Source organism: Eriocheir sinensis, unplaced genomic scaffold (genome assembly GCF_024679095.1).
Source record: "Eriocheir sinensis breed Jianghai 21 unplaced genomic scaffold, ASM2467909v1 Scaffold556, whole genome shotgun sequence".
Lineage (NCBI taxonomy): Eukaryota > Metazoa > Arthropoda > Malacostraca > Decapoda > Varunidae > Eriocheir > Eriocheir sinensis.
Window position 1 is genome coordinate 112,475 of NW_026111894.1, and position 14,313 is coordinate 126,787.

Genomic DNA, 14,313 nt, shown 5'->3' on the forward strand with positions numbered 1-14,313 from the left:
GAGAGAGAGAGAGAGAGGAGGGAGAGAGGGTGGGAACGAGATAGGGAGTGAGGAAGGAGAGACAGAGAGGGGCAAGTGGGGGGTAGTTATGAGAGAGAGAGAGAGGGGGGGGGGGGCAATGGAGAGGGGAGGCGAGAGAGGGGGGGGCGAGAGAAGAGGAGGAGCGAAACGCGAGGGACGAGAGGGAGAGAGACGCAGGTGAGGAATTAAGAGGATTATTGTGTCTCTGGGGAATACTCTGGTCAAGTCAGGTCCGGTAGCTCTGCACACCTGCAGGGAGTGGCGTAGAGTGGAATCTGGAAATAAATAAAGAATGTGGCGGAAAGAGTGTAACACTGTGTTTTGTGTATATGTGTATATATGTTTTACAGGGCGCTACGGCGAGAGGGTAGATGCAGGCAGAGAGAATTAGTAAAAATAAGGGCAACACTTAATCTTGTCCAGCGAAGCACGTGGTCGCACAGCAAACAGCACACCTCTGCAGGCAGCTAACTCGGTTGACAATAAGCAGTACGCAGCACAACGCGAAATAGCACACGGCACACAGCACAGCAAGATCTTAAGTACAGTGCAGTACAGCACACGAGGGTGGTATCGCAAGCGAGAGAGGTCACGGAAGTGGGAGCGCGTGCGGTTTGACCTCTCGGAGTGAGGGCAGGGCGCTGACTGAGAGAGAGAGAGAGAGAGAGAGAGAGAGAGAGAGAGAGAGAGAGAGAGAGAGAGAGAGAGAGAATGTCCATATCACCAAGATATCCACTCAGTCTCACGCGTGTGAAGAAGATATGAGGGACACAATGAGCGACTGGCTAGTATTGGACCTGGTACCGAAAACTGGTACCGGCACCGTACCGTATAGCTGGTACCTTTAGTACCGGTACTGGTACCGGTACCTGCCCACCCCTAGGCCCACTGCCAGTCTCGCTAGTCGCGTGGCCGGGAGAGGACGTGCTGGTTGTCTGCCACACACACACACACACACCGGTGGGCGAGTGTCCGTCTTCCCTGACTCTCTTCTCGTTTTGGGGGGGCTTGGTTTTCGCTGTTTTCTTCCATTTCGGGGTAATTTGGGGCAAATTCTTAATATTTTCTCCTTTTTTTTTCCTTTTCCTGTCCTTTTTTTCATGACTTTCCTTCTTTTTATTCCATTCTTTTGTTATATTTTTTTAATTTCTTTTCATTTCTTTCCATTTTTGGGTTGACTCTCTTTAATTTATTTTCATATTTTTCTTTCTTTTCCTTTTTTTATGATTTCTTTTCATTGCTTTCCATTTTTTTTCTTTTTTGTGATTATTTTTCATGGTTTTCTTTTTGTTTCCTTTTTGGGATGATTTCTTTCATATTTTTTTTTCCGGGGATTGTTCCCTTTTCTTTCTTCTTTTGGTATTTTGGGGGGCAGATGTATCATTTTTTTCTCGACTTTTTGCAAAAAAGTTTTTTTTATGCTTTTCCTGTCCAAGTTTTATTATCATTTGTCCTTTTTTTTCAATTTTTGAGGTTGAATTTTTTTCCATTTCTTTTCATTTATTGCCTCAAAAAAATAGAACATTGCTTCCTGAGGGGGTATCGTCCTCCCTTTATGTCGACGACCGTGCTATCTGGTACTCGGTGTCCCGAATGTCTACCGCAGAGCGAAGACTGCAACATGCCATCGACAGGATATCCAGATGGGAGGAGAGGCATGGCCTCCGATTTTCACCTTCCAAGTCGGTTATTATGCACTTCTGTTGCCAGAGAGGCCACCATCCAGACCCTGATGTCATCATGTGCGGTTCACGTCTACCTGTCGTGAAAGAACACAAGTTTTTGGGACTCATCTTCGACAGGCGCCTCACTTGGCTCCCACACATCAAAGCCTTAAAGACTAAGTGCATGAGATCGCTCGATCTCTTTCGTGTCCAGTCATGCACTTCTTGGGGCGCTGACCGCACAATACTCCTACGCCTCTACCAGGCACTCATCGGGTCGAGACTGTCCTACGGCTGCAAAGTATACACATCTGCATCAACCGCCGCCTCCGCACACTTGACGCAGTCCAACACGCTGCAATCCGATTGTCAACAGGCGCATTTAGACCATTCCCCATATCAAGTCTTTTAGTTGACGCGGGAGTGCCACCCTTGGACTTACATAGAGACGGACTACTAATTAAGTAGTGGTACAGACTACAACGCCAACCTACCAACCCTGCATACACAGTTGCCATAGACACCAATTTATATACAATATACAGAAACAAACCTCTCCTACCTCGCCCCTTTGGGTTCCGTGTCCGGAATGCCATTGGGGACATCTCACTACCATACTTCTCAATTGCAGTATATCAGGTACCCCCCATCACACCGTTGGTATTTCCAGACACACATTTCGACCGATATTTTAACTTTTAACAAGGCAAGCATCTCGACGTCAACTGCTCGACAGCTTTTCCTGACCCACTCAGCTAGTCACGCCACCTCTGTACCAGTATACACGGACGGCTCCAAATCCGATGCTGGCGTTGGATATGGAGCTGTCTTTCCAGACTTTTCCCGTTCTGGAACTTTGCCTGCTATTGCCTCAATTTTTTACCGCAGAGCTATCTGCAATTCTTTTAGTAATTCGCGCCATTTTTTCTCAACCTGTTGATACTTATACAATATACTCTGACTCACAGGCAGCCCTGATTGCAATTTAAGATTTAGGAGCACCCGCCCTATCATTTTAGATATTTTTTTGCTGGTTAGTTTTAGCAAAACGGCGTGGGCATCAAGTGACCTTCTGCTGGGTACCTGCCCACGTCTCTGTGCTGGTAATGAGGAGGACGATGGGGTGGCACGGGCCACTGCTTGTCCTCCCTCACAGTGCGCTCTTCCACTTCGGGATTTGCATCACACCGTGTGGTCTGCACTCACGAGTGTGTGGTAGCGCAAGTTGGCGGCTGTAATTGCCACGACAAAGATGAGGGAAGTCACGACCAGGGCTGAGCGTCCCTAGTCTTATTCTCGTATTAGGAATCGTAAGAAGGAGACTGCTCTGACACGCCTTAGAGTGGTTCATACTCGATACACACATGGATTCCTCGTATCCCAAAGACTATAGAAGAAAGACAGGAAAGCTGAACGGAACTCTGTGAGCATCCTGGCGTCGGCTCGTTAGATGACATAGGTGTAATATCGACACCCAGGACCAAGACCAAGACCCCAAGTCTGTTTGTTTATCTTTGACACGTGGAGTACCTGACACGCCTCCGCATGGACCACACATGCCTCAGCCCTTACCTCCACCGCCTACGCCTGACCCCCGATCTTCAATGCCCCTGGTGGTGCAGGACCGTCGAGGACACCATTGAGCACCTCCTGCTGCACTGCCCACGCCACCACTCCCAGCGAGTGCTGCTCAGACACCACCTCCGCGCCCTGGACGTGCCCACCTATGACCTGCCCACGCTGCTGGCGGCGGTAGGCGTCCCCCCCTCACGGCAGGAAGCTGTCATCCGCCTCACCTGCGCCTTCCTCAGGAAGACGGGGCAGCTCACGCGCCTGTGAAGCCCTCACAGGACGACACCAGGGCTCATGTGAGCGACTAGATCGCCGCCGCCCGAAACAACAACAACAACAATGTCGGGGATGTCCCATCCGTGTTCCCTCTGTGGAAGACGGAAGGAAAAGGATGCCAGTCTTATTTTTCACGTATTCCCGAAGGATGAAAAAAGGTAAGCATCGTGTATTATCGTATAAACCGTTAGAAACGTAGTTACGAGAAGCAAACATTTATCAGAAACAAATGTTATCATCTTATTAAATGCCATGCTCCAGATCTTTGATTCTGACATATTTCATGGTATAGATTTGGTCAATATTACTGATGTTGAGGTGCCTTGGCATATCATGACTGACCTCATAGTAATGATAGGACAGAGTATCACTATGTGGCCCAGCACCATAATTGAGTGCATTTACATATCTAGATAGGCTTAGTTAGATGAAATTAGGTTGGGCAAACTAGAGTAAATGATATATTTGTACCCTTCAAGTGTCACAGTAATAGTGTTGGCACATGGTCCAGGCTAACCTCACCTTACGTCCAGATATTTTCTCATATTGGCATTTTGTACTTTACCAGAGCAAGTATTTTGTGGGACAATTTACCGTTTCACCCAACCAACGATTTTCTGACGTGGTTCATTTTTTTCTGGTGATAGATTAAGTGAATTGCACGATTTTGTATCTCATTTCCGTCGCAAATGTCTACTTTTCGAGTTATGCCTCTTTTCAAGTTATGCCTTTCCCCTGCCCTAAACGATCTTGGGGACCTGTGGGAACACGGGGTTTTTGGGTGGGGGAGCATAAAATCGACTAATGCGCATTTCAAATGAGGTCGAGAAATCAACAGAATCACATTAGAACACCAGTGAAAAGGCATAGCCTACATTTGTTTTCAGGAGAGCGGTGCAGGCGTCCATTAGGAGGAAAGCAGTGTTGCCAACGATCCGCTCTTGCTCTTGCTGTACAGTTAACCCGTTGGAGAGTCAGGGGTGAGCAGTGTTGCCAACGATTCGCTGCATAAGCGAGCATAGGTAAGTGAGCAGTGTTGCCAACGATTCGCTACATTTGGCGGAAATGCCTGCCGCCACGGTGAGGAGCATTGCCATTTCATTTTTTACAAGAAAGGAAACAGCTCAGAGGCAAAAAGATAAAGGGAAACAATCATTTATAAAAATAACGGGAATCACTGCTCCTATAAAAAGGGTTCACAAGAGTAGCCGGCGGTAGCAATATATATTCCGCCCAGTAATGGTAAGGGATTATATATCGTTTGAAAGGGGGGGGGGGGGGGGGGCTTGGTTAAGAGATGGGTCGAAGGGGGCGACGTCAGTTAATTAGGTCGCAAGGTTCGGCTGGAATAATTTAAATATGCTCACCCACTAGGACCCTCCGAATTCTCACTGGTCCCCCAAGAGCGTTCTAATGTGGGGGGGAGGGGGGTTCGAGCCCCCCTCAGTTAGCTAGGTCGTAAAGTTCGGTTGGAATAATTTAAATATGCTCACACCTGATCACACCGGGGGAGGGGGGGTCGAGGGGGGGCGAAGCCCCCTCAGTTAGCTAGGTTGTAAAGTTCGGTTGGAATAATTTAAATATGCTCCCCCACCAGATCACACCAGGGGAGGGGGGGTCGAGGTTGGGCGAAGCCCCCCTCAGTTAGCTAGGTCGTAAAGTTCGGTTGGAATAATTTAAATATGCTCCCCCACCAGATCACACCAGGGGAGGGGGGGTCGAGGTTGGGCGAAGCCCCCCTCAGTTAGCTAGGTCGTAAAGTTCGGTTGGAATAATTTAAATATGCTCCCCCACCAGATCACACCAGGGGAGGGGGGGTCGAGGTTGGGCGAAGCCCCCCTCAGTTAGCTAGGTCGTAAAGTTCGGTTGGAATAATTTAAATATGCTCACACACCAGATCCCCCCGAATTCTCACGGGTCCCACAAGATCGTTCCAATGTGCAGAGAGAGGGAAGGTGATTAGCCTATTAGGAAGGGGTTGACGGACATTATTTCGTCCCCTAACTATGATTTGGAGGCGTAATATCATATTTTAGAGGCGCGGAGTCAGTCAATATCCACAATTACAGTAATATCGTGTTTGGTGTTTCGAAACTATGGTCCATTAATATGATTCGTCTAGTAAGATTTAGGGATAGTTATTCAGTTCAAACATGGCCACGGTGTGCGGGGGTTGTACACATAACTACTGGGAATTCATCAAAAAGTTCTATCAGGACGACATAGCTGCGCTACACTACTTGAGAAGCCATGGTGTCCCGATTGTAAGCTTCCCTGTACATATAGGGAGGAAAGGCACTCATGGTATTGTGGCCATTGGAAGAAAATTGCAAAGACAAAGCGAAGGAAGCAGTGCAATTTCACGACTTCGGATTACAAAGGAACTTTTCTTGACGGAGCTCACGTCAAACCATCCGAAGTTGTGTGCTTTGTAAACCATTGGCTTCAAAAAAGTGGAATCATGACACTGTTTTTGAGTGTTTAAAATGGAATCCCACCACCAGTGTTGATTGGCGGAGTTTTTGTTCAGAAGCGACTGAGTGGTGGTTTGACAATCAGGATTCTATTGGTGGTGACGGGATTGAGGTGGAAATTGATGAGACATTGTTTGTAAAGAGAAAGTACGATCGTGGTCGACAGCCGAAGCAAATTTGGGTGTTCGGGGGTATTGAGCGAGTATCCAAAAAGCGCTTCATAGTGCCCCTTGTTGACAAGGATAGGAGTGCAGGCACGCTGGTACCCATTATCAAACAATACATTCGGACTAGGAGTGTGGTTTATAGTGACTCGGGGCGTGCGTATAACAAACTGTCTGAAGAAGGGTATACGCACTTCATGATAAACCACAAAGAACACTTTGTGGATCCAGAAAACCCAAATATCCACACTCAGAACATCGAGCGCCTCTGGTTACATCTCAAACAGTGGACGAAGCGGCCGGGGTTGAGGAGCGAGTACTTGAAGCAGTACTTTTCTCGTTATTTGTTCCTTCATCAATTTCAAGAAGGACAAGTACAGCATCAGTTCTTCATCGAGGCCGGTCGACTTTATCCTCCACAGTCGGACAGGCAGCGACCACAGTCGGACAGGCAGCGACCACTCCCCGTCACACAACAGCTGGAGGACGAGTCTGACAGTGACTCAGATGACGCACCACCAGCAGTAGCGCAACCACAACCATCAACATCTCGTCAGTAATTAAGGTATTGCCGTTGTTGCGGTTTCAATTACCAGAACTTGGAGCAAGCAACGATCTATTTTCAAAGGTGCTTTATTGTTCTGGTGATATATGCAGTGAATTAAACGGTTTTGAAACTCATTTCCGTCGTAAATGTCTACTTTTCAAGTAACGAATCGCTACTTTTGCTAAATGTAGCGATTCGTTGGCAACACTGCTCATTTACCTATGCTAGCTTATGCAGCGAGTCGTTGGCAACACTGCTCACCCCTAGCGAATCGTTGGCAACACTGCTTTCTTGCTAATGGCCGCCTGTACCGCTCTCCTCAAAACAAATGTAGGCTATGCCTTTTCACTGGTGTTCTAATGTGATTCTGTTGATTTCTCGACCTCATTTGAAATGCGTATTAGTCGATTTTATGCTCCCCCACCCAAAAACCCCGTCTTCCCACAGGTCCCCAAAATCGCTTAGGGCAGGGGATAGGCATAACTTGAAAAGAGGCATAACTCGAAAAGTAGACATTAGCGACGGAAACGAGGTACAAAATCGTGCAATTCACTAAATCTATCACCAGAAAAACATGAACCACATAAGAAAAATCGTTGGTTGGGTGAAACGGTAAATTGACCATTCTGTGCATGTAATGTGTGAAGAAAGCCTTGTATGAAACTACCGCTGCAAATTAATAGTTAATGAGGTAGCCACCTTCCCCCAACAAGTATGGGAGCCTGTGTGAAGACCTGTGGGAAAGATGAAGTGAAGAACTTTACTAAACTAGCCAAAAATTTATAATGTTGGTATATTCATGGTATGATCTTACTATATACAGGGTATAATGTTGCTATATGCATCATATAATGTTGCTATATTCATCGTACACTGTTGCTATATTCAGGGCATAATGTTGTTGGGTCTTTTCCGTTTGGCGTACAGCGCTAAAAGTAATTTTAATATAGATTTTTCTATGTATTTTTGTCCGTAGAATCAGAATATCACATTATTTTTTTGGAGAAATTAACAGTTTTTGAGTTATTTGCCTTTAAAGTTATTTTCTTCCTATCTATTACTGAAGGAATTCAAACTTTAAAAAGTCGTAATATTCAGTATTATATACAATTTATGGATCTTTTCCGTTTGCAAATCTTCAGCAGTCATGGAAACGCTTTGAAAATCCAATTCAAGGACTTTTTTTTTACTCTTGAAAATATGGGATAATGTTTACGAAAGCGCGTCGCCTCTGGTGCTGGCCGCGGCGAGGCTGCAGCGGGTGTTGCGAGAAATACCTCCTCGCTGAAATAAGTCACATATACATGAGGGGGGGGTCCAGGGAGGGGCGTAGCCCCCCCTGGTTATTAGGGGGGGTCGAGGGGGGCGCAGCCCCCCCGTTAGTAGGTCGTAAAGTTCGGCTGGAGTAGTTTAAATATGCTCCCCGACCCTAAGCCCTCTGCGAGCTATTTTGAGGCTGCGGCGGCTGCAGCGTAAAGGAAAATAACTTAAAAACTGTTCGTTTCTCCATAAAACGGTTGTCATATTCGGATTCTACGGACAAAAATACATAAGAAAATCTATATTAAAATTAATTTTAGCGCTGTACGCCAAACGGAAAAGATCCATGTTGTTATATGCATCGTAGTGTTGTTATATTCATCGTATCATGGTGTTATATTCATCGTATCATGGTGTTATATTCATCGTATAATGATGCTATATTCATGGTACAATGTTACTATATTCATGGTATGATGTTGCTATATTCAGGGTATAATGGTGCTATATTCATGCTATAATATTGATTCATTGTATAATGTTGCTAGATTCATCTTGTAATGTGTAAGGAGTGTAGGAGGAAATCTTATTTAGGTGTTCAGTTTTTCAAAGGGTATAATAAATTCGATCTAGGGAAAAATCTTGTCGTTAGGTAGTAGTCAGGTCAAGACGAGAAATGATGGGTTTAAGCTGGGGAAATGTAGATTCAACAAGGAAATGGAAAGAAATTGGTTTTCATAGAGGGTGGTTGATGACTGGAACAGACTTAGTTGTCAGATCGTTAGTGCAGAGTCGATAGAGAGTTTCAAAAGAAGACTAGATAAATTTATGGACGGGAAGGAATGGTGGAATTAGTATAGTATGTGTAGGTGATGTACAGGAACTATCATGTGTAGGTTAAAGAGCCTCAAGTAGCTTTCTTATTTTATTATGTTCTTATGGTCATATTTTGAAAATACCCCTCTGCGTTAGGTTTTTTTGTCTGATAAGTGTTTGCTTCGAGATAGATTTTTCTTGTTGCAATTTATTTTATTTTTTTGCGGTTTCTATAGTTTTCCACAAGAAAAAAACTTTCACCGTACTAAAACATGGAAAATTTTGCAGTTTTTCCAACTCTCCTTTTGAAAATACAGTAGTTCTGCCACACTTAGAATATTGCAAAACTGTCTGGGATCAACACACTCACAATAATATTAATGAACTAGAGGCTATACAGAATAAAGCAGCTAGATGAATCAGACATGATTACAAACATCCTGCATCTTACTGAAACAGGACATTAAATTAGACTGCTTTTTACACATGTTTGCTTTACTCTTCTTCAAGTTATGTCCTTGTGTAAGACAGGTATAGACCAATTTATATGGCCTGGTATTATGTAACTTTTTTTAAGTGACTGTACTTGTCTATTTGTTGTGTAATTTTCTTTAGTATTCTCATTCCAATATTGCATGAGACTATTGCTTTGTATTACTGTCCGATTATCTTTCTTTACTTTGTGTATTATTATGACACCAATATTTCTTTATCATATTTACTTGTGCTTGTGCGTCTGTGTTCATGTATTTTCTATTATGCACAATGCATGCCATGTATCTATATGGCTGCATATATTTGTTGTATATAATTTTCTAGACAAATACAACTGAACTTCACCTTTATAGCATTGTTTCTTTGTCCAAAATACACTAATTAACTTAGTTAAGTAAATAGCCGTTATATATATATATATATATATATATATATATATATATATATATATATATATATATATATATATATATATATATATATATATATATATTCTATTTACGCCTGGTTGCTCAACTCGAGTTGCTCGGAGCTGATTTTCCGTGTTCTATTTACGCCAAGCAACACGGGTTGTGGCAACTGTAGTTGCTCGGAGGGGCAACCACGCTCGGGACAGTGGTTGGTCGAGGTGGTGTCTGGCAACCCCATCGTGGTTGCAGATCAGCTGATACACCAAGGCGTCCCTTAAGGTGAGTTATTTCACAAATAAGTGTACTTTTCTGGTCAGATATCATAAGCCACCACCTGAATGGAGTGCGTAAGTGTTCTTTCGAGTGGAGAGATATTTCAACTGGTGGAGTTTGCCGAGAAATCAGTTGTTCTTCTTCAATATCAGTGATGACGCAAAACACTTGCGGAACTCTACTCTTCCCATGCTTGCTTGGATTTGTTCTGGCCTGCAGCAGCACCCACGACAGGTATTCTGGCCTGCAGCAGCACCGGCTGCAGGTGTTTGACCTGCAGCACCACCCGCGGCAGGTGTTTGGCCTGCAGCACCACCCGCGGCAGGTGTTTGCCCTGTAGCAGCACCGGCTGCAGGTGTTTGGCCTGCAGCACCACCCGCGGCAGGTGTTTGCCGTGCAGCAGCACCGGCTGCAGGTGTTTGGCCTGCAGCACCAGCCGCGGCAGGTGTTTGCCCTGTAGCAGCACCGGCTGCAGGTGTTTGGCCTGCAGCACCACCCGCGGCAGGTGTTTGGCCTGCAGCACCACCCACGGCAGGTGTGCAAGCTTGCAGCCAGCTTCTAGTTGGGTGGTATGTATAGGTGTCAATGCTGACATATTAATAAAAAAATGCAGTCAATGAGACAGGCACGGCTGTAACTGAAAGTGTTGGTTACCTTTAGAGGCAGTACAGCTGGAGCGCCTGCATCCTTTCCCATAAAACTTATTTATTTCACATAATTTATAGGGGAAAATCGTCATAGAGACAAGTAAAATTGCAATTGTTCATTTGAATATTTTTTTGTGTCTGTATTAGAGCTAAAATTATCCCTTTAGGTAATCTTTCAAACTTGTCACAACTCTATACACAGGTAAATACCAAAATGGTGGCCAGTGAGTATCATAAATTTTCCGTACTTTTCAGTTGTAATTACATAACACTGCTTACTTGCTAGAGATGGCAGAGGCTCATCGTCCATCGTAAGTACTACAAGACATGAGGCTGTTCTAATTTTTTTTACGAAACACACAGTTTTGTAATGATGGACCATGACACAAAGAATTAAAAATATATGTAATAGTATTGTCATGAAGAGGTTTATCTATTGATGCTGGAAATTTTGGGAATATTGTTTGGCATCCATAACAGCAATGTCATAAATCTGTTAATATTTTACATTTTTTCCAGTTATAAATGTCCTTTCTGTACTTTGGTGGCACCAACTAGTACCTACATTATTGATCATCAAGTGTTTGCCCACTCACACCTTGTTCAACAGAGAGAAGGTAAACTGAGTTATAACAATATGTCAGTTCTAAGATGCCCTCCATCAGAAACAATTAACTTGTTATGACAAAACTATTTAGCAGATCTCAATTAGTACCTTAGTATTGACTTAAATATCTATATATATATAGATATATATATATATATATATATATATATATATATATATATATATATATATATATATATATATATATATATATATATATATATATATATATATATATAATTAATAAGCAATCAAGCTAAACTTGTAATAGCAAATCTTAGAAGTCTATTTTTTTATTTTTTTCACAGATGCACTGATTGTAGAAGTATCAGGCTCACAAGGTGATGTCTCTGAGTCGCCTGATGAACCGTTAACTCTTGAAGTGACATGTGAAGGAACCCCTCACCCCTTTGAGGGAAGTACACAATGTAGGTTTACGTCTACATTAGTGTTGCTTTATAGACGTATATTCCTTTGGTGTATAGGTTTTTCTTGCTTGCCTCTTACCTTTAGGAACTAATTTATAGTATGTTTTTTTCTGTTAATATTTCACTGTACAACACAGTTATGGTTACTCTTTGCATGAGATGCACTAACATCATATGGTGTAGCATCTTCCCTAATATGATAATTATAAGCTGTTACCATTGTCTTACATTTCTCTCCTAATACAAATTCATAGAGTTCACTGTCCCCATAACTTGCACCCTTTATTTATGTGTGGGTTTGCATTGCATATGGGACTTATCCCATATGCAATCCCATATCCATATCCAAGTTTGGGATTTGCGATGCATAAAATTATAAATGCTTAAATTCTTTGTCTTTATCAGCTTCACAGCATGACACTCAAGGCAGTTCATCACATGGTGGTCCTCGTCCAGTTGTTTGGTCTCCATTAGCAATATAAATTTTTCTTCAGATTGTTGAAGCACATATTTCACTTCTGAATGACAATAAGACTAAGAAAATTAAGGTGTGGAGCAAAATTACCAGTGAGCTAAATAAAAAGGTATCAAATTTTTTTTGTGTACAGCACATTCATCTGTCACATTAATGCATGCATTGTACAGTTGCAGTGTTCACGGTTTAACAAGAAGTGGAACTAGCAGCACATTGGGCCTTTTGCAGTATACTTGAGGATATTGCACTGTTAGCAACATGAAAGTTATATTGTTATGGATTGTGTACCATTAAAGTGTTTGTTAGTCTGATGCTCAAATTATGTTCCTTATTCATCATAAGTGCCTGATTTGCCTGTTGCAGGTAAAAATATAGTTTTGCAGAGATTATTATGTTGCTAATATTCACCTTTATCAGAATTGTCTCAATTCATATTCCTGAGAACTGCATATGATTTAACACCCACTTATAGCACAAATGTCACTTGTTTCAGTTTATTTGTATGAAAATGGAATTTGATGCGAAATCATATAGTGGCCTCCTCGTTTTGACGATATGAATATTATATTATGCAATATCACTAATACATAATCTTGCATTACAGTTGCCTCATGGGAACTTCACAGCATTACAGTGCAGGCAGAAGTGGAGTAACCTGTTGAAGGCATACAAAAAATACATAGACAATGTCAATAAAACAGGGGCACCACCAATCCCTCAACCTTCTCACTTTGACATTCTCCATGGTCTCCTTCGGGGCTCCCACAGCATTGAACCACGGAACCTCTTTGAAAGTGGTTGAACAATGGTAGGTAATTCAAATTTTTGTCTATAAAAATAGGTTAAGAATTACATTTAAATTTCCTCCTGTACATACATTTAAATCTTTTACCTTAAACTCTGTGAACCTTACTTGCATTTGTATGTGCTAAATCTATTGTCTTTGCATTGCCAAATTGATAGTGCTACTACTGTGTTCATAATAACAGTTTATTCCTGCCCCTTCCCCTGTTCTTAACAGACTTTTAATAGTAATCTGTATACTTTCCATAGGCTTGTTCTTTGCAAAAAGAAATGATTGCTTTTGCACCAACTGATGAAGATTTGGATGCTGACCATGAACTACCACCACCAGCTGTTCTAAGTGCACCCACAGAAGGTGGCAAAAGAGTGGCACCTACTGGACGAAGTGGACGCACTGAGGCCAGCATAGCACTGGCAAGTGCTGACCCCTCTACAAGTGGTACTGGACCTACTGGACGAAGTGTACGCGCTGAAGCCGGCATAGGAGTGGCAGGTGCAGGGCCCTCGACAGGAGTTACTGGATCTGCTGGTTCAAGTACCCATACTGAAGCCAGTACACCAGTGACAGGCGCTGGCCCCAGTAGGAGCCGACGGCAAAGGGTAACTCCTCCTTCACACAATGCTGAAGTAAGACGACTGCTGCAGGATGTTGTGGATCAGCTGAAGACGCATGCAGAAGTTGTGAAGAATAGTGAAGTCGTTAGGGCACACCACAGTGAATCTCTTATAAAGGAATTGCGAAGATTCAATGACAATTACGAATCCATGCATGGAAAAAAATCGCGGAAAAGGCGACATGAATCTGACAGTGACTGAAAGTGTAAAAATGTTTTGGATGTTGGGCTGAATTAGCCACCAAATAATTTATTAGTAATTAATCAATGTCATATCTTTTTCTTTTTTTCCAACACTGAGAAGGTATGGATATAATTAGCAGAGAGACATTGACCATGTACTTTAGACAGTAGCAAAACAGGGGATAGGTGAAGGGAAGCCAGTAGGGATACCAAAGAAGAACTTGAGAAAATATGTAGAGCAAGGAGCAAAAGTTATATTGGTAAAGTGATTGCTTAAAACTCCCAAGAGTGGGGGTGACTCAAAAGCCATACTATCCCATAAAAGGAAACTTAGGGCATCACACTAGATGATGATGATGGCATGTCTTTCAGCCTGGATGTCACAGTAGTTCCCTGTTTATTTTGTATAAGAAGCCAAAGGAATTAAGGTAACATTTACTTCAATGGTGGGAATTAAACCCAGACCTAAAAAATACCAGGAGTTTTGCCACAAGGCCACGGGGCTCCCTTACCAGTTCATAAGTAAAGCAAATGGTGTAGCCTTACTTTTGTACTCCATTGTGGCCTGATGTTTAAACTGCCT

General features: G+C 42.9%; 1 long non-coding RNA gene across 2 annotated transcripts; it reads left to right on the forward strand.

The window, feature by feature from the left end:
- Positions 1-9,900: 9,900 nt before the first annotated feature.
- On the forward strand, positions 9,901-12,922 carry LOC126993087 (uncharacterized). Of its 2 annotated transcripts, none has more exons than XR_007747341.1 (4): positions 9,901-9,978; positions 11,139-11,236; positions 11,535-11,654; positions 12,734-12,922. It is a non-coding gene; the product is annotated as an uncharacterized LOC126993087 (long non-coding RNA). The 2 variants fall into 2 exon arrangements; XR_007747342.1 differs by lacking the exon at positions 9,901-9,978 and adding an exon at positions 10,894-10,930.
- Positions 12,923-14,313: the final 1,391 nt, after the last annotated feature.